General features: G+C 42.8%; 1 long non-coding RNA gene across 1 annotated transcript in view; it reads left to right on the forward strand.

Moving 5' to 3' along the window:
• Window positions 1-2,520: 2,520 nt before the first annotated feature.
• The window catches only part of LOC121147819, a 31,726-nt gene continuing 9,665 nt past the window's right edge, over window positions 2,521-24,581 (forward strand). Inside the window, exon 1 of the long non-coding RNA XR_005882473.1 lies at window positions 2,521-2,570. This is a non-coding gene — a long non-coding RNA (uncharacterized LOC121147819). The remainder of the gene's footprint in view (window positions 2,571-24,581) is intronic.

Below are 24,581 nucleotides of genomic sequence, written 5' to 3' on the forward strand. Positions count from 1 at the left end.
AAATGGAGGTGGGAGTGGAGGGGGGGAGGAAGGGAACAGAGAAAGAGCGAGAGAGAAAATAAATATATCGTCCATCTGCTTATTCACTCCCCAAATACCTACACCAACCAAAATTAGACTAGGCCAAAACCAGGACCAGCGAATTCCATCCCAGTCTCCCACATGGGTGGTAAGAATTCAGCCACTTTGACCATTTTCTGTTGCTTCCCCAGGCCTTTAATAGAAAGCTGAATTGGAAGCAGAACAGCCAAGACTCAAACCAGGGATGCCAGCATTGGAAGAATGGCTTAATCCTCTTGCCACCGTGTCGTCCCCTCATGCTGCATTTAAAGTGCTCCATGTTTTATACTCATTCTTCGTATGAGGCAAAGAAGTGTAGAGAGGTTAAGTAAGTTTTCCAAAGTGCAGTAGTTGTGCAGATGGTTTGGTGAAGTTAATAGGCAACTTGGTGCAATACCTTTTGTTTACCAGAGGGGAATTATAGGGTTCTGTGTTAGCTCTTAGCCAAGATACTTGATGGGGCTATGGGAGTCAGGATAGAGTTTTGGAGGGAGTGACCAGAAGTGATTCTGAAAGTGTGAGAATGAGTAGGAAGAGCACAAACTAGAGAGGGAAACTGTGTGGGAAGTGGGAGGCTTGGATAAAAACATTCCAGCTAGAGAAAGCAGGGTTCCGATGGCCTGGAGCAGAGAAGGTGGGGAACTAAGTATTGAGAGAAATGAAGTGCGGTAGGAGCAGCGTGGAAGGTGTGAGGTGCCCAGTCCTAGGGTCGGAGGGGCAAGATGTCCCTCACTGTGGGCCTTAGGAGAAACTTTCATGAAGGTTGACTGAGATGCAAACAGGAGGGCTTGCACTGGGAGAGAGGAGTCCCGCTGCTGGGCAAGAATGGACATCAGAGGAGTGTGGGGGCAGAGCAGACAGTAGGGACTCCTGGCACAGTCTGCATAAGAGATAGTGGAAGTGGATAGGAGAACAAACTCTGAGGTGAATTGGATTTAGCTGTATTTCCTTGCTGGCACAAAGCATTCTCTCCTCTTCATCTCAGTGTCAAAGGAAGAGCTGGGGTCCTTGTGACATCACGGTGTGGGACTGTGGTGGCAGAACTACTTGGTGGATTTTTAACTATGCTAGTGAAGTAGATACGCCATAAAAACAGCAAGTTATTTCCCCAAGGGCTTCAATGTGTCAGACTTGTTTGAGAAGTTACCCTTGTGCCAGACAGGAAACAAATGCAGTATAACTGCATAAATTGCCTGACCATATTGGCAATTTAAAATTGTTTTTAAGTTTGGTAAAGCGTGATATTTAGTACTACACAGAAGAATTTAATCATTTTAAAATACATTTTTAATAGCATAGATGGTGGTATTGTAAGTAAAATCAGCCTTTTCTGAGTAGTATGGTAACATAACATACTGTGGATAGTTTAATGTGCTAATGCCTTTCGCATAATGACATAATGACATAATCAAAGAGAAGAGAAATGCATGCAGAGAATGCCACTTATGATAGGCCAAAATGGAAAGATATTCTGTTGCCCAGGATTCAGGGAATAAATAAGCAAGCTATGTCTCACAACAAAGTGACACAGAACCCTAAATGACATGAACTTTACAATATGGTAATATTTACAAAAGTGCATATTAAATACTGCTGAACTGAACAGAACAGAATTTGTATGTGCCCCTTAAGTGTACATGTCTCATGCTGGGTATATGCTGACAAAGGTCAAAATCAACTTAGCATAATAGTAATATTTATTCAATCCATTTCTGTCCAAAAAGGCTGTTTAAGTGTGAAATGGAAATTAAATACTTTCTGAAAGTTGAAAGAAACACTTTTATATTTCAACACATTTTTCTTGGTTACTCCCTAATGCGTTAATTGCTCATTTTATAATCTGGGATGAAAAAGGAGTAAATGCTTAAATGAATGAAAGATTTCTCAGAGTTTAGTTAGGAAGATGGTTGTGTCTGAGAAGCTTTGGTACCACTAACAAAGTGCTGCTGCAGGAATGTGCACCTAATCAGGGTGAGAAATGGAGCGGACATTCTGTCCTTGTACTGCCTTCCACAGCGGCTGTAACCAAGCCCCACAAACTGGATGGCTTAAAGAAACAGAGCTATTTTCTCCGGTCCCTGGAGGCAGCGGTCTAGAAGCAAGGTGTCAGAGAGGTGAACTCCTTCTGAGCACTCCCTCTGAGGGACAATCGATCCAGGCTTCTCTAGTGTCCTGTGCCGATGGCTGATGGGGGGCAAGCTCAGCACTTCCTGACTTGGCTTCCATCTGCGTTTTTGCACACCTTCTACCTGCATCTCTTTGTCTTCTCATAGGGAATCCAGACAAAAGGTCAGTGGGACTTCATTTTAACGCACTAATTCCATCTGCAATAGTCCTATTTCCAATTAAGGGCCCCTATTGAAGGACCAGAGGTTAGGACTTGAGCATAATTTTAGGAGGAAAAAACTGAACTCAGGTTGGTGGAAGTGGTTTAATTGATGCAATGCTCTGATTCATTCCAGATCTATACTGCCCACAACAGTCCTGGGCGGTCTCCACAGGAGAAGAAGGTACAAACGGGGGAAGGTTTGCAGGAGAGTCTCAGTCCTTTCCCATCCCACCCCCCAAGGCTGCTGAGACGTCTCCCCAAAAGGCTGGCTTCACTTCCAGTTGGCCATGGGTAGGGGAGGCAGGGCACTAACGTAAGCCCAAAGGCGGAGTCAGCCAGACACGGCTGTGGGAAACTTCTGTGTCTGATTTTGGATTTCCGCACAGAGGCACCTGTTACATCGTTCTCCTGGGTGGAGGAAGTTTGATGTGGCTGGCTGGGAGGGCTGGGAGCTTTGACAGAGGCAGAGAGCCCTTTGCCTTCTCTCTGGAGCCCATGCCCAGCTGTGCTCTGTTCTTCCACACACTAAACTGCATTAGGACAATGTCCATGGACAGAACCATGGGTCTGCTCAGTGCTGCTTCAGAACTGGGGAAGTCTGCCCAGTACTGGGGCAGGGCAGGGCAAGGACAGGGTCAGAATTAGCTCAGTGACCTAGGCCGTGACCTCCAACCAGCTTTGGTTTACACTAAGAATGTGTCTTCAGTATAGGTGAGCCTTTAATTTTCTTCTGCCTTTTTCCTTGTCTCAAGTGAACTGTAGTTCAGGGAGGGGAAAGGAATGTCTCTTTAGGTTTCAGAATTTTCAGAAAAGGGTACAGTGGACTCATTTTTAGCTACTTCTTGTCCTTTGAGTGATATTCCATGGTTGGGTATAGCAAAGTTGATTTAAAAAGATAATTTGACTCTTAGGTTTGCTATTTCAAGTAAAATTACATGAGCATCACTACACAGGTCTTTTTATACATATTTTTAATCTGTGGCATAAATGGGTGATGGATAGAATATGTGGCAAATAAGTGTATAGTTTTTTGAGAAATGAGAAGTTAATTTTCAGAGTGATTGCACCAATTCCCATCTCCACCAGCAATATATGAAATATATTTCTTCATTTCTTCACCACCATTTGGTGTTGTCATTACATTTTATTTAATTTTTCTACTAAGTACATATAAAAATCTCATTTAGGACTTAATTTGGATTTTCTAGTAACGAATAATGTTAGAAATCTTCTTATTTTGTATTTGCTGTTCCTATGTTCCCTTGGTTGATATGTCTGATCAAGTTTTTTCTGCTTTTAATTTTAAAATTTTTCTTACGAAATTTGAGAGTTCTTTAGGCATGCATGTATTTCAAAATATTTTTGTATCGAAATAAACATGAATTTCAATTTCATTTTCTATGAACTTTTTGAAGTATCCTCCTACACATTCTACATATTGTTTTTGCCCTATTTTCTCTTCATTCTCCGTCCTCCATGTCTGTTAGCTTTGCTTTCATACTTTCTAAGCTGCATTCTTACTGTTGTCTTCAGCCTTGTTTTCTATTTCACTGATTCTGATTAGTGCCTAGTACGCTGATGACAACGTCCAGTAATTTTTGACTCTGCTACTAGAGTTTTCATTTCCAGGAGTTCTAGTTTGTCCTTTTTCAAGCTTTCTTGCTTGTTCTGCACATTTCCTGATTTTCTGCTTATTTTTTCAAGTGTGCGTGTCTCTACTTATACTAACATGATAATTTTATACTCTTCATCTGATAACATTGTTGTATGATGAACTCTTGGTGGAGCTTTCTCTGTCATCTGTAGATATCTTTTATAAATTATCTACAAATTGATAGCTTTCAAAAATGTTTTAGGGGCTGGTGTGGTAGCTCAACAGGCTAACCCTCCAATTGTAGTATGCGTGCTGCTGAAGCAAGCACTCAATAGGCTAACCTCCACCCACATACTTTGGTATCCCATACGGGAGTCAGTTCATGTCCCGACTGTACCACTTCTGATACAACTCCCTGCTTATGGTCTATGAAAACAGTGGAGGATGGCCCAGAGCCTTTGGCCCTCAGGCCCATGTGGGAGAACCAGAAAATTCTCCTGGCTCCTGGTTTCAGATCAGCTCAGCTTCTGCTGATCTGGCCACATGGGGAGTAAAACAGCGGTGGATAATCTCTGTCTCTACTTCTTTAAAATCTGCCTTTCAAATAAAAGAAAATAAATCTTAAAAAGTTTTAATATAAAATATAGATTTATAAACACGCCCAAATGTGTGGCTATTAAGTTATTATACAGTGAGTTATATTGTTTCTACTGGAGTAGAATTTGAACTGTGACAGCCCCTGTGGAGGCTCTTTCTTGGGCTCCACTCAATCAGTAACTTTGAAATTTACTACTTACATGGAAGGCATACAAGGGGATAAATTCATCTTAGTCTTGCAAGGGTCCCAAACTCCAGAATTTGTAGGATCTCAGACAATCACAGTGGGATGAACTGCATATTCCAAAGCAGGTGCACATTGAATTGCTACAGGAAACAAAATTATTGCCTCACTGGGAAAGCAGAATGGAATTGGGTGTCTGTAATCTCTCATCTTGCTCATTTGGCACCAACACGATTTCTTCTCATTAGCCAAGGAGAAGGAACAGAGGCTATGAGGCCTCATCTGAGTGTCTCCTCTCCATAAATGTGATGCTCAAAGATGTCAATTTGTGACTTCACAGGCAGCAACCATTACATGCACCATGCCAACAGATTACAGAAGCTCTCTGAAGAAACATAGTTAAGACATTTTGCAAAGCTCCTTACATAACTAACTGTATATGTGTAGCTCATGGTTTTATAGGGAGAGCTGTGCTTCTAAAAGAGCCTTAATGGACAGTCTTAATTCTCAGGAGTAAATCTTAGCTGATAAAAATCTTCCCTATTATACATAATTGGCTGAGCAATTCTTTCTGAAAATAAAACATTCAGTGAAGCAATTACCTGTGAGAGTGGGAAGTGAGGTGTACTTGCGTGCTTCATCTATTGAAGTAAGTCACCACTGGGGAAATTATACACCAGCTATTTTACTATCAAAATATAAAATTTTCATGGACCATTGTTGAGTCTCCTCATCCTCATTAATATGGCATTAAGTTTTCAAAATTACCTAAGTGCCCCTCACTGTGTTCTGTGTAATAGTGTGTTTTTGACTCCTGAATCAGACAGCTGGGATGCCACGTGGTGGGGCCCTGCCGAGTGGGGGAAATTATACATCTGGTGATTATGAAATTGGGCTTGATTGATTTAATCACTGTAATCACTGGCATTGTGCAGATATGCAACCGGGAGGTTTTCATTCCAACAATTATGCATGGTGAAGTCACGTTACGTGGGAGGCTCATCCCTGTGTTTATTTCTGACTAACTGGGAAGGAGGCAGGAAAGCAAGGCCAATCCCAAGGTGCAGAGCAGCCAGGTGAGCACACATTACACAGCCAGGGAGAGAGTAAGGTCAGCTAATGAGTTGGATGAAATCTTTGCTGAAACTGGCTCCCTCTGGACTTGGCTTTGGAAAGAATTTGTATCTCATTTAGTAGGCACTTGTACTTATGCCATGATCTTTGAAAGGCACAGGATCCGGTGCATACTAAGAGCTGCATATATTAGGGTCTTTCTGTGTGACAAAAATTTCAAGGGGATCTCAGAGCTGTGGAGAGGTGAACTGCGTCAAACTCATTCCTCTTCCTTGTGGTTACACAGTTCTCCAGATCCTCCCGGAGACACGTTGGACAGGGACAAAGAGGTGTCTTCTCACATTTTTACTCTACAGACTGATTAAGTTATCAAGCCCAGGACTGTCTACCCATAGGGTAGTGGCGCTAATGACCAGGGGTTGGTGGAAGGCTAGTCCATCTCTCAAGAAGGTGTGAAGAAAACAAGCAGAGTCTACACCAGTCCCATTGTCACTAACTTTTCAAACTCTGGTGAAGGAAGGAACACACTGTATCATGGGGAGTCCATGTGAGCTCATGTTCACAGAGCTCTGTGGTGTGCAATGCAAGTAGGGTGTGAGACTAAGAAGAGGACTTGAGGCAATCATTGATGACAGCCTAAAAGGTACAGACTTGTTGTTCTCCATGAACGTATACAGGATCACAGTTGGGTAAAAGAAGGAAGACCTTGGAGGCCACTGTGACACTTCCTTCACTATGCTATAAAAACACTGAGGTTCCAGAGGACCATCAAGATGACCCATCCAGGGATGTTGCTGGGACCTGTGTTGCCAACACATGTGGTACACAGTCTTCTTGGATGGCATGGAGACAACCTGTAAACTATAGGAATGAGTGACCAGGTTATGATGAACAGGCTGATGTGAATGCAGCCTGCTTGGCTATCTGCTATCAGTTTTGATGGGTAGCTTGATATGATGCTTTGCACATTTATTGATGGTATCAATCTTTTTCTTCTTATGCGTTGTTAAGAGAAAACCCCAGGGTACGAATAGATGGCAGTTAAGCTGCTTTGATTGAAAACTGAAGTAGCTCTGGGGAGCACGCCCTGAACCTTCTGCAGCAGCTCTGGACTCCTTTTCACTCAGTGATTTGGAAACTTGTGAGCAAGATGGAAGCACTCACCACATTTTCAGGTGGGAATGCTGTAAACTAAAGGTCCTGCAGGCAATGCAATGGGCTCCGGAGCCCTGGCAGAGTGATGAGCTCACCTCTATGGTCAGCAAACATGGGTGTGGCTCTGAGTGAGGCACTGACCTTGGCAAGCTGCCTGTTCTTCAACTACAAATGAGGAGAGTGATTGTACTTGCCTCATAAGCCATCAGTTGGGTTGCAAAGGGAATAATAACATAGAGTTTTGGCATATTGCTATTTACATTATCACCATCAATTATTTTTGTTTAATGGAATCAAATCCAACAAAGTGCTAGTTTATACGGTAAAGATAGAATTCTAGATTAGAGGGGCCAGCATGGTGGTGTAACAGGCTAATCCTCTGCCTGTGATGTCAGCATCCCACATGGGTGCCTGTTCGAGTCCCAGCAGCTCCTCTTCCAATCCAACTCCCTGATATGGCCTCAGAAAGCAGCGGAGCATGGCTCAAATGCTTGGGCCCCTGCACCCATGTGAGAAACCTGGATGAAGCTCCTGGCTTTGGGTCGGCTTAGTTCCAAGTGTTTGTTGTCATTTGGGGAGTGAGTCAGAGGGTGGAAGATCTTTCTTTTTCTGTTTCTTCTTTCTTTAAAATTTGCCTTTCAAACAAACAAAAATAAATCTTTAAAGAAATTCTACATTCGAATCCTACAAAGATATGCTGAGCTCCAGACTTGAAGTTAATTAGCAATTCTTATAGGAGAAAAACCTACAGATATTTTAGGTGACAGTGAACTCAGCGTACATATTAATCCCAGGTAGTAACAATAAAAACAGCAAATGTGTCTTAAGCCACCTGATTTAGACAGCTCCTATCTTCCGTGCTCCTGGTCCGTATGTACCTATCTTCTTGATGTCACACTGGCCTAGGAAATTAAAGGCCCTTCAGAAAGGGTTGGTGAAGGCTGGTGAAGGCTGCCCAGGAACCATGCTTTGAGGGACAAATGGAGGCAAATTTACCTTGAGGAATGTGCTGGCATTAAGGATTTTATGAAGTTTCAAAGGAATATTGAAGTGCTTCATGGGGTAGAACTAGGAGATGTAAGCTTTAGAAAGGTAGCCTTAATCTCATTATAACAAAGGACTCTCCAGAAATAAAGCCCTTTGTCTAACACAATGAACTGCCTCAGGAGGTAATAAATTCCCTGTCACTGAATGAGTGCACAATTTGGCAGAGACTGCTAGGGAAGGACTCATGGGTGGTTCAGCCCAGATAATTCTGAAAAGTCCTTTTTTCCTAGGGGGGGATAAAACCCTGCTTTACTAATAACTTATGAAATTCTGGATAAGGACTTTATTTTATGGGATAGAATTTATTTAGAGAAAACATTAACAGGGATCATGGACTAGTATTTGTGCTGAACCAGGTGAGGAATATTGGCACCGCCCGGGTCTTCTGACTGTCTCAAGGCACACATCTGAGAATCAGGCAATGGGAAGAAAAGAAGGAAAGAACAGGTGGAAGGGCAGAGGGAGAGAGAGCTGGAGGGAGGACAGGCACATGAAAGAGCATCTGTAAACATACATTCAATCCATCTGAACAGACATTTCTCCAAAGGAGTTATTGAAACAGCCAGTTAGCACATGAAAAGATGTTGAACCTCGTCAATCATCAGAACAATGAAAACCAAAAGTACAAGATCTTGCTTCACCCCTGTTAGGAAACCCACAACAAGGAGACAGATAATCCTACGTGCTGAGGGAGATGCAGAGAAATCGCAGTCTCAGTACATTACTGGTGGGAATGTTAAGTACAGCAGCAGCTTTGTGAGACAGCTTGGCAGCTCCTTAGCACTTCCTACTGGACTCAGTAATTACACACCTAGATACAGACTCAAGGGAAACAAAAGTGCCGTCCACATAGAGAGCTTGCATGTGAATGTTCATGACCGCATCATTCATAACCCAAAAAGGGAAGCAACCCAAATGTTCATCAATGAATGAACAAAATACAGCCTAATTGTGTAGTGCAAGGTTATTTGGCAATAAAAGAGAATGCTGATGCATGCTGTAAGGTGGTGGTTGAACTTTCCAAACATTATGCTAAGTGAGGAAAGTCAGTTGCAAAGCAGTACACATTGTATGATTCTATTGACATAAAATGTAAACAGTAAGCAAATCTACAGAGACAGAAAGTGGATTAATGGTTGCCATGGTTTCCAGAGCTGAGGAGAAAAGGAAAACAGGAAATAATGGGTCTGGGATTTCTTTTTGGGATAGTGAAAGTATTCTAAAATTGGTGGGTGGTGGTGATAGTAATCTCTGACTATCATAACAACTCCTGAATTATGCACTTAAAATTGGTGACTTGTGTGGTATGTGAGTGAAATATCAGTAAAGTTGAAATATCTATCAATCAGCCAATAGATCTTCATTTGGAAATTCCACATAGCTACTGACTTTTAAATGTGGTAGCCTAACAAAACATAAAGAATTAATAGACATACACAGTAAGTACAACAGTAAATGAGAAATTTCCTCTAAAAAATAATTCTTCCCAAAAACAATAGAAAATTATAAAAGGTGAACAATATGGTAAAAAAAAAAAGGGAAATAAAAAGAAAACTAGATGAAGAGCAGAACAAGCAAGGAAAGAACAAAGGAACAGTAAATGCAAAAGAGCATTCAGGAGTTGGAGAAGGAGAGATGGTGGAAGCCACAGCAGGCATTAACTTTGGAGACCTACTATACAGCATGGTTAATTAATTCATTAATATTGATTTTAAGATTTATTTACCTTTAATTGAGAGGCAGGTTTACACAGGGAGAGACGGAGAGAGAGAAAGATCCTTCACACACCATTTATTTCCCGAATAGGTGCAATGGCTGGAGTGTAGCAGATCTGAAGCCAGGGACCAGGAGCCAGGAGTGGGGCTTCTTCCGGGTCTCTCACATAGCAGGCCCAAAGTCTTAGGCCATCCTCTGCTGCTTTCCCAGGTCATCATAATTAATAATTACACATTATATATTGGAAATTTAATAAGCAAGAGGTCTCAAGTATTCTGAATGTACAAAAGAGGTAATTATGTGAGGTGATGGATATGCAAATTGACTGTGATAATCATTTCAGAAAGAATAGTCATTTTGGAATCTAAATTTGTACAATTTTTATTTGTCATAACTCAATAAAGCTGGAAAATTTCCTTTCGGATCAGCAGTTTCATTGCTGTCCATTTCCAAAGGTAAGGAACTCAGTGTTTCAAAGAGATACCTGCTTTCACAAATTTTTGAAGCACTATTCAAAGGAGCTAAGATGCAGAGTTAACCTAGGTGTCCATAGATGGATGAATGCGTTAAGAAAATACATACATGCAATGGAATATTATTCTGCCATAAGAAGAATGAGAACATATCATTGGAAGCTATATGCTCCAGTGGATGGAACAGGAGAACATTGTGCTAGGTGAAATAAGCCAAGTGCTTAAGGACAAATGCTGCATACTCTCACTCATATGTGAAAGCTAGCAAGTTTATCTCATAGAAATAGAGTGGAATGGTGGCTACTAGAGACTAGGAAGAGTATAAAGGAGGAAGATGGACAGGGAATGCTTACAAGTACAGGGGTGCAATTGGATAGGAGGAATGTTTTCAATACTTTATAGCCTAGTAGGATAACTGGTGACAGCATTAACTGAATGTTTAAACATTTATTTTGTTTTTATTGGAAAGGTAAACTTAGAGAAGGAGAGAAAAAAAGAAAGACATTTTGTCCATTGGTTCATTCTTCAAGTGGTCACGGTGTCCAGAACTGAGCTAATTCAAAGCTAGGAACCAGGAGCTTCTGGGTTTCCCATGTGGGCACAGGGTCTCAAGGTCCCAGGGCTTTGGACCATCCTCCACTGCTTTCCCAGGCCACAAGTAGGGAGCTGGATGGAAAGTGGAACAGCTGGGACACAAACCAGCATCTATGTGGGATCCTGGTGCATGCAAGGTAAGGGTTTAGCCACTGAGGCATTGTGCCAGGCCCTAACTGAATGTTTAAAAATAGCTACTTGAAAATATTTTGAATGTTCCCAACAGATATAAATAATTTGTGAGGTGATAGATATGCCAATTATCTGATCTGATCATTATGATTATATACATGTTGAAATATCATATTTCCCAGCTGTAGGTGGCTGCATAGGTTGCCTTAGAACTAGGCAAGTATTATACTGCTGAGAGAAGAGCAGCCAGTAGCTAGTGGGATTCTGGGCCTGATCAATGCCAAATTTGCGTTAACTATACCAATACATCAGTACAGTTGCCTAAGATGGGGAACACTGCCACAGGACATGGCACTCTGGCCTTCAGGTGGGGGTTTGGAAGGGTGGGGCACTGCAGACTGCCTGAAGAAGGCATCTGGGGGCATGTTGGAGTGGGAGCAGCTGAAGGCATGTTTGACAGAGAGGAATGAATTTTGGGGGCTTCTATTGACAAGGCCACTGTACTCACAGGTAGGTGAGGGAGCTGAGATGGAGAAGTTGAGGGGGAAAAACAGAAGGTATGTCTGGGTTAGGCCAAGGCACCTGCCCATGTGAGAGAAATGAAGCAGCTTCCCATTTTGCTGTTCAATTATAAGGAAACCAGTGGAAACAGTATGTCATGATTGAAATCATGCTGGTTTTGATTGAAATCCTGATAGTTGAAGAATAAAGTCCAGCACTCCTATGGACAGTTGCTCTGAGTTTTTGTTTCTTTCTGTAAAAAAACATGTTCTTGGTCTGGCATAATGGCTCAGTGGCTAAATTCTCACCTTGTACACATTAGGCGCTAGCTCATGTCCCAGCTGCTCCAATTCCCATCTAGCTCCCTGCTTGTGGCTTGAGAAAGCAGTTTAGGACGGCCCAAAGCCTTGGGACCCTGCACCCACATGGAAGACTCGGAAGAAGCTCTTGACTCCTGGCTTGGATCAACTCAGCTCTGGTCGTTGTGACCACTTGGGGAGTGAAACAGCAGATGAAGATCTTCTTCTCTGTCTCTTCTTCTCTCTCTTTCTAAAAAAAATCTGGCTTTCCAATAAAAATAAAATAAGTCCTCGCTTTGAACGCCCTGGGATCCCATATGGGCGCCGGTTCTAATCCCAGCAGCTCCACTTCCCATCCACCTCCCTGATTGTGGCCTGGGAAAGCAGTCGAGGACGGCCCAAAGCACTGGGACCCTGCACTCGTGTGGGATATCCAGAAGAAGTTCCTGGATCCTGGCTTCGGATCGGCATAGCATCAGCCGTTGCGCTCACTTGGGGAGTGAATCATCGGATGGAAGATCTTTCTCACTGTCTCTCCTTCTCTCTGCATATCTGCCTTTCCAGTAAATAAATAAATCTTAAAAGAAGAAAATAAATAAATCTTAAAAAAATATGGTCTTGAATGCCTAATTACTCAGTATGGAAATATTCTGAGAGTGCTAGTAAAAAAAAATGATGCTTATTCAGTTGTACAGAAAGCTTCTTGCTCACCTCTCTATGACTGGAAGACTATGAATTCACCCTTGGATGTGGGGTATCCAATGTGGACAAATGGATGCCACTGGGGCAGTCACGTTAGTTGCTGATATTGAACCGGGCCTTAGGAGGAGAAGCCTTCACTCTATCCAGCTCTGAGAACCCAGGCAACCATCAAAATCACCTCATTTGGATAAGCAATAAAAACACTTAAAGCAAGAATTGCCTTCACAACAAGCATATTTCTCAAAGAGGAAGCTGATGTCAGTCTTTTCCTTTCTCATGGTCATTGTCCAGGCGAGCTGACTGCAGCTTTGGAAGCACTTGTGCTAAGCTGAAGGTCACCACTTGTGTGATTTTGGGCACACCCCTTCTCAGAGCCTCAATTTCCTCCTTTTCAATATGAAGGTGCTTCCCAGTTTCAAATTTTGTAATTCACTGAAACAACTACTTTCATTGACATATCTTCCCACCCATCCAACCATATGCCCTTCATATGAATATATAACTACATGATGATTTAAATGGCTAGTCTAGAATTCAGATCTGTTTATTCTAAAGATCTGCTGTTAATGTAAGAATCAATCAGCTCAACCAAGTGGCAATGAAGAACAAGCTAGAGGGTGCTCTAGGGTCAAACTACCTAGGTTCACATTCTAAATGCCATTTAGTTGTGTGACCTTGGGCAGGCTGTTTAACTTCCCTGTCATTCAGAGTCCTCATCCATAAAAGTGGTTAATATCAGTACCTCTCTCATAGTGTTGTTATAAGCATTAATTGAAATAATGTATACATTCTCAATAAATTTTTAAAAGATTATTTTTATTTCGAAGGCAGACATACAGAAAGAGAGACAGAAGAGAAAGATCTTCCATTAACTGGTTCATTCCCAAATGACTGCATCATCTGGAGCTGAGCTGATCCAGAGCCAGGAGTCAGGAGCTTCTTCTGGGTCTCCCACATGAATGCAGAGTCCCAAGGCTTTGGGTCATCCTCAACTGCTTTCCCAGGCTACAAGCAGGGAGTTGGATGGGAAGTAGAGCAGCTGGGAAACAAGCCAGCACCCTTATGGGATGCCATGCTTGGAGGCTGAGGATTAGCCAGTTGAACTGTTGCACAAGGCTCCCATTATGATTTCTTCTGGGGAGAGAATTCAGAGTAATGTGGGTATGTAAGGGTATAATGTAGAAAGACCAGCAACGGGGCTGGTGACAGAATGAAGCTGACCTAAACCTCACCTACCACATATATTTGCTTAGGCCTAGGATGCTTGCCATTGAAGTGTATGTAGTTTTGAATAAAGTTGGGTTTGTTTTACATTTTATTATTATTGCTATCATTTTGTGATAGTTCCATATTCCCTTATCCCCTCCTCAATCCCCTCCCCAGTTCCTCTATATCATTACTAACATATAGTTCTTCATACTCAGTCATATGTCCATCTTTGCAGGCATGGAAAATGGCAGAGAGTCCAGAATCCTATTGTCAAGATATAGTAAACAGTTTCATTGTAAGTCCATCTTTGTCTGGAAGCAGAAATGCATACCACACTGCATCCTGACATCTGGATGTTAGTCTCCATTTCACAGCTACTGTACATCCCCTTAAATGAAAGTATTCAAGAATTGAAAGACACTATTAAGAGGCCAAATATAAGAGTTATGGGAGTCCCAGAAGGTGCAGAAAGAGAAGCTGAGTTTGCAAATGTATTTAATGAAAAAATCAAGGAAAATTTCCCTAATCTGGAGAAAGAATTGGGAAACAAGATCCAGGAGGGACACAGAACTCCCAACAGGCCTGATCAAAAGCGATCTTCACCACGACATATGATAATCAAGCTTTCTTCAATTGAACATAAGGAAAAGATCCTTAAATGTGCACGTGAAAAAAATCAATTGACATATAAAGGAATGCCAATTAAGCTCACAAGAGATCTCTCACAGGAAATTCTACAGGCAAGAAGAGAATGGAGTGACATTCCAGATTCTAAAAGAAAAAAATTGTCGGCCCAGGATAACATACCCAGCAAAGCTTTCTTTCGTCTTTGAAAATGAATAAAATTCTTCCACAGTGAATAAAGTTTTAATATGATTTTCCCTATTATTTTGAACTAGTTCCTTCCCATCCCCAAATCCTTTCTACAGTGGACCTCTTCACATCTTCTTTCACTCTTGAAGGGGTAATGAGCAATCCTGGACTGTTTTCCCTCTCTCAGTTGTGGTGCATCTACCTACAGGCTGCAAAGTCTGCTCTCTCTTTGCCTGTCTCCCCTCAAAAGAAACAAACTCCCACTGGGTTTATGCCTGTATGATCCAAGGGCCATACAAAAAATTTTATGGTGGACTGTTTAAAATGATAAATAATTCTTTTTCTGCTTTCTTAACCCTAATATGACACTCATTTTGCTTTGCTTTGTTTCTCACAGTCCCATTGTCCATGGACTGTCCCATGGGAAACACTGTGGCTTCTTGTAAATCATTCACAAATTGTAGGAGCCAGCCTACTCCACCAGGCTGAGACACATCATCTTCAAACCCACACTGGGAGCTTCCCATTTTGACAAAGTTCTGATGAGATGAATTGAATTGCATCTTATGCTCCTTTCTGTAGCCAACTATCTGTCTTTTTTTAAATTTTTTAAGCCTTCCAAGATTTGGGGCAAGGATTGTTAATGCTGGTAGAAGGGAAACCTCTAGTCCTGCTTGGCTGGGAAAGGGAAAGGCCACCTCTTGCCACTTCTCTTCACTTGTTCGGCCCCACAGCCAAAGAAATAGTCCCTCTGTCTTGCACATGGCAAGTGTTAATTTGGGAAATAACATGTCTAGCTTGAGTCCCGGAAGCAAGTTGGTGGCATAGTATGATAATGAAAAGCACACACTGTAAAACAGACAGATCTGAGTTCAAGCGTCCATTCTCTTCCAGTCTCTGAGCAGCACTTCCCTCCTCTGAATGATGGGACAGCTAGACATCCCCCATAGACATTAAAGGAAGTTTTGTAAAGGAAGCATCTAGCACTTGGTAGTCACTCAATAAGTGACATTACTGCACGATGCCAATGACCCAAGCTCTGCAGGGAAGAGATTGAGTGAAGCAGGACTAGCCTATGCCTAGGCAAGCACGTTCAGTCCAGGGTGAGCCCTTCTCTTAGATTGCACTAGAGAAACCCATGCCAGACAAGCACCCTGGAAAATTTCATGCAATGTAATTTTTCCTCTTTGCTGTTCTACAATCTAACACTTCTTGATCTGGGAGTCACTGAGAAGCTGCTAACAATCTCAACGAATACCATGAATTTCTTTGAATTACTCTTCCATCAGTTCTAAAACACTTCCTAACTTATTTTCTGTAGTAGTATAAACTGAACTGCATATCAGCATGTACATTAGCCCATAAACTATGCAACATATTATCAGCTCAGCCCAGGCAGCTTTCACATGTCAGTGAGTATAAGACCGGTAGAGACACCTGGTCATCTCAAATGTGACTCTGCTATACAATGTGTTACATATATGTGCATTTATTATATAAACAAATTTTTTAAAAATAGAATTGTGTATTTCCCTGGTGTGAAAACAAGATCTTGGCTAAGGCTGTGGCTTTCCTCCTGGCACTTGTTATAGCCATTGGGGTAACTACTTTGTGAATGAGGAAAACAGATGGTCCCTTACACATGTAAGGTAAAGTGTGAATGAGAATTGCTGGCTACACAGAATTGAAGAACTCTCCAGGTGCATGGAAGCACCTGTGACACACAGGCGCATGCTGGGCCAAGGGCAATGGTGCTGCGGAGTCATGCGGGCATGTGACACTGTGCTCCATCCCTTTAGCTTCTCTTCCTGTTGCGGTGTATCAGAGGTGTTTCCTTCCTAATGCAAAACCTAGACTCTAGGAGGCAAATGAGGCAGTCAGGTCTGGAGTTGAGAGGCAGAGCACAGTTAGCCAAGCAGAGGAGCTTGGAGAAAGGGCACACAGACTTTGTGTCCTCTGAATGAACACATTCATTGACTGTTTCAGCTTTCTGTCTCAAATTTCTCTGTTTCTCTTCGCTGCAGGATGACTTTCTCCGCTAAGCTCTGAGTCACAAAAACATGGGTGAGTCTCACATAGTTGGAATTCTTTTCTATTTTGCCACTGCTGCTGCTCTCCTCCATTTGAATAAAAGCATGTAGAGTTTGGGTGAACACCAACAGGGATATAAGGAATTTTATCTTTGGATAAGGCTTTCAAAGGCTGCTTTCCACGTCCTGGAGACTGGGACTGCCTCCTGAGTAAGGAGAAAGCACTTATCATCCAAACAAATATTTTCCCAGATTCCTCTTTCCATGGAGCCATGGTGAGTTGTAAAATGAAGATAGTCAACACCAATCCAGGCTCCCCCTGTGCACATAGTTCTTTCCTCTAAAGTAGATGGAACTTTACAATTAGGAAGGAATAAGTTGAGGTTGAAAGACAAGGTAACAGAGAAAAGTCTCTCTTATGTTTGGGTAACTTCCCTTGCTTTTGGTCCAGGATAACCAGCTGGGTCTTACTAAGTTTTTTTTGGCTGCAGTACTAGGAGTATAGATATGTACTGAATGGGCCTAGGGTCTTCCGGGCAGCCTGCAAACCCAGGTTGGACTTGCGTCACTTAAACTGTGGTGTGTTTGGCTTAGTAGGTAGCATTGTAGCTCTGCAGCATCTAATTCCTGCCTTCCATCTAACCTCTATGGGTCCCAGTTTTGTCAACAAGGTAACAGAGGGGATGGCAGCACCAACCTCAGAGGCTTATTGAGAAAATTCAAGCAGGCTTAGAATGGTTTCTGGTACCCAGTAAACCTCAACAAATGCCTTTTTTTTTTTTTAATATAAATCTGAGATAGCATCGAGAGGCAGGGCGTTCACTTGGTACCCTGGAATGAGTATAGCAGAGATACTGGCAGACCTGGTTCACATCCAGCATCACAATGGCTCAGAGGTTCAAACTGCAAAGGCTGGTGCAAGATAACCCTAATCCAGGGTTTTTCCTTCCTGTCTACCTTTCAAAAATAAAGAATAATTCAGCAACCTCCAGCTCCTAAAAGATCTTCATATTTATGGTACAAAGTTCATATGATTCTAAAAAGTATAGAAAAGCAAAAGCAATAACCTTTCTCCAAAAATCTCATTTGGCAAAGACTGCTACCCACTGTTGTTTTTGCATAAACAGGCAGGGGCTGGCCTGGGTCAGGGGGAGGATGCAATAATGGTTTTGTTTGGTTGTTACTACTTCTGGGATGGAAGTATTATTTTAGGTCTACTGTCTACTCAGGCAAAATGAATTATTCAGTAGTTGGTGTGACTAACATTGCTGATGTGTATGAAATTAATTAGTGAAGGTTTCATTATTTGTTGCATTTGTAAGTGACTCAGCTCGCCTCCTGACTCTCACTCCAGGAAGGTTTATTCTCTACTGGCACTGGATTTTGCTACTCAAATGCTCCTGAGCTGAGTGAACCATTGATTTAGTCATTAAATATTTATTATGCAGATTAATTTTTCTTACTTTTTCCAAAAATAGATTATATATTTGAAAGGCAGAGTGACATAGAGAGGGGGAGAGAGAGATTTTCCATCTGCTGGTTCACTCTCCCGAAAGACCACAATAACTGGCACTGAGGCAGGCTAAAGCCAGAAGTCGCAGACTCCATTCTGGTCTCCCACATGGCTGTCAGGGACTCAGGCAGTTGGGCTACCATCTGGTTTACTTACTCTGTGTTTTTCTGAGAATGAAAGTAGTTGGTTGATGCTCCTGGATTTCTGTTAAGTATGGAATCTGACTGACCAGGGTTCTAAATATGACAAAAACAGTTGTTTCATGTAGCTCATTCTGCCTTCTTACCTCAGTATTAGGAGCCTGAGTCTGAGCTGAGCGCATGGCTGCCTGCAGCAAAGACTGTATACTTTCCTGACCTCTTCTCAGTTAAATGTAGTGTAATTAAATGCTGCCCGATAGGATCAAGCATACTTATCCTAAGCATGTAGAACACATATTTTTATGATGTGGCTCATTTTTGTGAGTTGGAACAAGGATGTGATGGCTGGGACCTGACTCTGACCCTCCCTGAACAAGGTTCCAGACACATGTGGACAATGGTGAGTGACAGCACTGAAGGAGCCCCCCAGTCCTGAGGTCTTTGGAGCACTGAATCAACAGCCCTGTACTGCATACTTCTAGCCTTTATATGCATTACGGGGAAAAAGAAGTAGACTCTTTTTTCTCCTTGCAAACATGTGATATCTAACCTTTTGGGCTTGATTCATTTCTCTTAGCATAATGGTTTCCTTTCAAATAAGTCATTAAAAAAAGAATATTATACTACTACAGTTTTAATGACCTTCAAAGTTCACTGTGTTTAGGTGAAATTGTCATTTTTTATTTAATTATTGCTTATATGCGTTATCTGTATTCCCACTAAGCTTTTTTTTTTAAGGATTATTTCATTTTTATTGGAAAGGCAGATATACAGAGAGGAGGAAAGACATAGAGGAAGATCTTCCGTCTATTGATTCATTCCTAAAGTGACTGCAATAGCTGGAGTTGATCCTAAGCCAGGAGCCTGGAGCCTCTCCGGGTCTCCCATGCTGGTGTAGGGTCCCAAGGGTCTCAAGGCTTTGGGCCGTCCTTGACTACTTTCTGAGGCCACAGGCAGGGAGCTGGATAGGAAGTAGGGCTGCCAGGATTACAACTGGTGCCCATGTGGGATCCTGGCACGTACAAGGTGAGGATTTTAGCCATTAGGCTTCTGTGCCAGGCTCCTCACTAAACTTTTTACTTGTTAAACTTCTTATTTGGTGAGGTATTAAGTCTTCTTACTGTAATGCACAATTAAAATATGCAATCTCCAACCTAACCAAAAAAAAAAAAAAAAGAAGAAGAAGAAGAAGAAACAAAGAATGTGGGAGGGAGGAAGGAAGGGAATATCATTATGTTTGGAGAAACATACATATCACATTGAATCTATTAAATCTTATTAAAACTTTAAAAAACTTTAAAACTGGAGTTTTCCAAGAAACAAGCTGGAATTCACCAATACACTTAATGACACTGGTAGTAATATGCAATACTCTTATTACGCGCAAGGTAGAAGGTCCATACTAATGAAACCTGTGTCCCACAATATTCACGAAACAGGCTGATACCAAACTGTCCACAAATGGAGTTTCGTCCTATCATACACCTTATGGCACAGATCAGAAGGTGCAGATGTTTGTTGATATTGTAAATATTCAAGTCTAAATAGAAGATTCTATTCCTTATTATAAAATTGAAGATTAATATAATAAATCAACCAAACATATTGTCTTGTCATCAACAAATACTTCTTGTTTCATCCTCACACTCATATAAGAGCCAGCCTTTGTCACAAACTGCAGCTCTGAAAGGGGGTATGCTAGGTGAATTGAGGAATTTCAATAACGGATGGTGCCAATGCTTGTCAGACTGTCCAAGGATTAGATTTGGATTTTTCACGACTCTTTAAACTCAGAAGTCAGTTTCTGGAGGTTGGTGTCATTGCGTGGTGGGTAAAACCTGCTACCTTTGACATCAGCATCTCATACAGACGCTGGTTCAAGTCACTGTTGCTTCACCTCTGATCCGGCTCCTTGCTAATGGATCTGAGAAAGCCATAGACAATAGTTTTTGCACTCATATGGGAGACCTAGAAATCTCTGGCTTTGGTGAGATTCAGCCCTAGCTATTGGAACCACTGCCTTTCAAATAAAGTTAAATAAATCCTTAAAAATTAAAAAATGTTTTGAATAATGTTTAAATAGTTGAGAGGGATGCATGCCCATATGGGTTTCTGATTTGATTGGGAAGGGTCAGATATGGAGGAAAGTAGGTGAAACACATTTTATTTTTTTCCTTCTGTGTCCACAGGAGAGGAAGGAGATGAGGCTTCTCCTTACTGTCAAACTATGTCAGCACCCAGGGATGGGGGACAGTCCTTTGATGACATGTTAGAGACCCCGCAGTGAGGAAGAGTGTTTTGAGGGTGAGCTTGAGTAGTATCAATAGCATTGAGACATTGTCAGCTTCATTATTCCAGGTTTGAGAACATCTTTCCAAAGTTTTTTGTTTGACTATGTCCACCTTAGTGCATGCACAGACCCAAGAACATGGCTGAGCCAAGAAAATCATCCAGCTTGTTTTGCTTTCCATCCTGGACTAGACGAGCTAGCCATCATGTCTTCTGTATGCAACTGGGTTTTCTGTCCACCGCACAGGCAGCAGCAACTAAGATGACCTAGACCTAGAATGTGCACTCTTGAGATTGAACTATACATACTGTGATTTTTTCTGGTGGCTGAGATCTGAGTCCCGTAGTCTAGTTGCAGAGTCCCCCAAGAAACCTTGGCTAGAGTCACTTCAGACTGACTTTTGCATGAATCAGCCAGTGCAGGATCAAGTTCAGTCTGTCACCTGCTGGTGGATGCAGCTTCCTGGTCAGTTACACTCCAGTCCCATATCTCACATGAATCAAACCAACAAGTACTGCAGCCCAGCCCAGCTAGCTTGCCCCAGACACAGTCCTCATGCATGACAGTGGGTATTGTGGCCTAGTTGGGACGATCCTAGTAGCCCTCACCAGGACCACTCCCAGACCTGGTTTGTGCGTGTTGTAGCCTCTGCTGTGGTCTAACCTGGACTAGTCCACATCCCATCTAGCTTTTGTGCATACCCAAAGGTCCTATGGCTTAGCTAAACCCAACCCACCCCCAGACACCACCATCACATATGCCAACAATTGCTGTCGGCTCTAGCCTGGTCCATCCTTGGTCTGCCCAGCCTGGCCTGTCTCCAACCCTGGATCTTGTGGCTGCCAAGGGGTACTGTGGCCAGCCTGACATGACTTGTCCTAACACTTGTCACTCGGTGTAGCAGCCTAAACTAGCCTGGCCTGCTCCCAGACTGTCCCGTCTCCAGTCCCACTTCAAATATTCTTCAGTGGAAACAGTAGTCCAACAAGGGAGTCTCTGAAGTTCCCCTGCCAGGCCTGTTCCCAGCTCTGGGTCTTATGTGTCCTAGCAGGTGCTGCAGCCTGGTTTTGGCACTCACTAGCAGGTACTACAGCTTGGCTCAGCCCAGCCCATTCCCAGCCCCAGATCTCACCAGCGTTTATAGCAGCCTAACCCAGTCTGGCCCACCCCAGGCCTCATGTGACCCTGGTGGGTTATTGTGGTCCAACCCAGCCTGGCTTGCACCACATCCAGACTTTCTCTTGTGCCAGTGTATGCTATGAACTGGCTGAGCCAGCCCACCCCAAGACTTGGCTCACACATATGCCTATGGGTGCTGTAGTCCAGCCTGGTCTTAAAACTGCTCCCAGCCCTGACTTTCAGGCTCACAAGTGGGAGCTGTACCCTGGCAGGGGAGTTCCCCTACAAGGCTTGCTTCCAGCAATGACTCTCCTGTACTGGTGGGTGCTACTGTCCTGGCACTCACCAGTGGCTACTGTGGGCTAACCTGACTGGCCCACATGCATTCTGGCTCTCAATGACGGGTAATACAGCCTAACCCAGCTTGGCCCACCACCAGACCCAGAATTCATGTGACCTGGCAGGTGCTACAGCATAACCTGGCTTGTCGCACACTTATTCTGGCTCTAGAGAGCAGCAGCAATGGGTGCTGGAACCAAGCCCAGTTTGGCCTACCACCAGACCCAGCGCACACACATGCTGATGGATGCTTCTCTCTTGTCCAGCCTGATCTGTTCACAGTCCTGGTTCTCATATTATCAGAGGGAGCTGTCACCCAGAAGGGAAGTCCCCAGAGTTTCCCTACCAGGTCCTTTTCCAGCTCCAGATCTTGCACATGCTGGTGGGTGTTTTGACCCAGCCTAGGACTATCCACTCACAATCTTCTCTATTGCTGAAAGTTGTTGCAGCCAGCCCAGCCAGATATTGCCCACACCCTGTCCTTGCTCTTGTGCATGCCAGCAGGTATTAGGGCTTGACCCAGCCTGGCCTTTCCCCAAATGGTGCTGAGTGCTTCAGCCTTTCCTGGATCTCATGTATGCCATTGGGGTAAGAGGCTCTGCTTGGCATGGTCTGCCCTCAGTCCTAGCCCTTGCCTGTGCCAGCAGGTGCTGCAACCTGGCCCCACCTGGCCTTCTCCCAGTCCCAGCCCCCATGAATGTTAAGTAGGTTCGTGTTAGGTAAGTGCTATGGTCCAGCCTGCCTTGGCTCATCACTGCCCCAGCTGTCCTTGTAAATCAGCAGATGTTGTAGTCTCACAGAGGCAAGTCTACAATTCCTCTACAGAATCTACCCCTAGACCCAGTTCTCTCACATCTGGTGGGTGCTGTGATCCAACTTGATGTGGTCCAGCCTGATGTGGCCCACTCCCTGTTTTGACACTTGCAGATCAACTGCAACTGAGGCCTAGCCCAGCCAGGCATGCCTCCCAGTTACAGCTTTTGGGAGGCAACATTATTTAGCCTAGCTCAGGTTTCCCTCATGGATGGGTGCCTTGGTATGACCCAGACATGCCCTCTGGCTGTCTCCTCTCTAAATCACTCTGTCTCAACTTTGCTTACCTGCAAGTGCAGTGGCCTGGTCTGTGGTCCCAGGACTCATTCCCTCTCTGTCAGACATAATCTCAGCTGCTCCTACGCCAATATGTTCCCAGACCCCCTTCTCCAGGCAATCGTAGTCCTTCATCTAGGGGCCAGGGTGGTGTGTTCCAGTTGGGAGCTCCCTGCCTTACCTACTTATCTTGAAGAAGAATAAGGAGGAGGAGAGGAGAAGAAGAAACAGCAACCGTTTGTGCCCTAATCATCTATGTAAAGATTGTCAAAAATAAAAGGGGGGAAAAAAAAGAACAAACAGCAGCAGCAACTATGCCAGCATACTGGTATAGTTAAAATAAATTTGGCATTAATCAGGCCCAGGATGCCTGCCAGCTATTGGCTGCTTTTCTCCCAGCAGTGTAACACTTGCCCAGGTACAAAGCAATCTATAAATAAATCTTCAAAACAAAAAAAGTAGGCTTGAAAAAAGTACAGCTTAGGCTTAAATCAGCAAAGCAAGAATTAATTATCTAAAATAACCAGTTTATTGTAGCTAATGGTCAATTGTGAGCAGCTTCTTAATCTATGTTTATCTTTGAGTTGAACATGCTTACAGTTCTCTCTTGTTTCAATTGACCCCTTGCATTTCAGAAAAATATTTATAAAAGTTTTGATAAATTTTAAAAGAATTACTCAAGTAATGATTGTATAGAAAAGAAGTCATATATGTATTTTACTACTTGGAACATCAGGTGAAGGTTATTTTGCATAGGTTCCATACTCATTGCCTATTACTGTATCTATATAAATCAAATGCTTTATAACAGAAATAGAATCCTCAATCTTGGTTTCTAGACATTTTCTCACAATGAAAGGGTTGGCTTATCCAAAATTTGATGTTGTTTGTAGTCACAGCATGTGATTTCAGACAATGTTTCATCCTCCTGGAAAGGTCACAGGTCAAGTCCAGGCCAATATTAGGTATGTATTCCCCGCAACATTCCCTCATCCTGGCCCTGCAAATCCTAGGCAATGCTTCCAAGGAAGATGCACAGAAGGTAAATCAAGAAATAAGACAGCAACAGTCAAAAAGGAACCTTGTCATTGTAGACATGTAGACACTGACAAGATGTGATATCAGAGTGGGGAGCTTCTTAGGACCTTTGGGTCTAAAGAAACCACATGTAGATCAAGCTGTTGGGCCCTCTGAGTGCACTTGTGTGACTATAGGAAGACATTTCAAAGATGCTATTTCCATTTTGGCTAGTATGACAATGACGGTTTGCAGTGTAAACTTATCTAAATGGTATGTTAGAATGAGAGAATCAGACTTTCTAAGGCTGACTTCTGATATGGATTTGTGGTACTATTTGAGAGCATTCAATTATACTGAGCATTCAATTATATTGTGGCAGAGAAAACAGGATAAATAAAATTCTTAAGATACATCATGTTAAGAAAGGACAACCAGAGCATTTGTGTGTGTTTTCAATATTGTCAGGAATGAACCAGGAGAATCCTAATATTCATGAGATAATGAATATGCACAAGGCACTCGAGTATGGAATATACACAATGCATGTAAAGCACTTAATGCA

Source organism: Ochotona curzoniae, unplaced genomic scaffold, assembly GCF_017591425.1.
Source record: "Ochotona curzoniae isolate NIBS_2020 unplaced genomic scaffold, NIBS_Ocur_1.0 scaffold_461, whole genome shotgun sequence".
Taxonomy (NCBI): Eukaryota; Metazoa; Chordata; class Mammalia; order Lagomorpha; family Ochotonidae; genus Ochotona; species Ochotona curzoniae.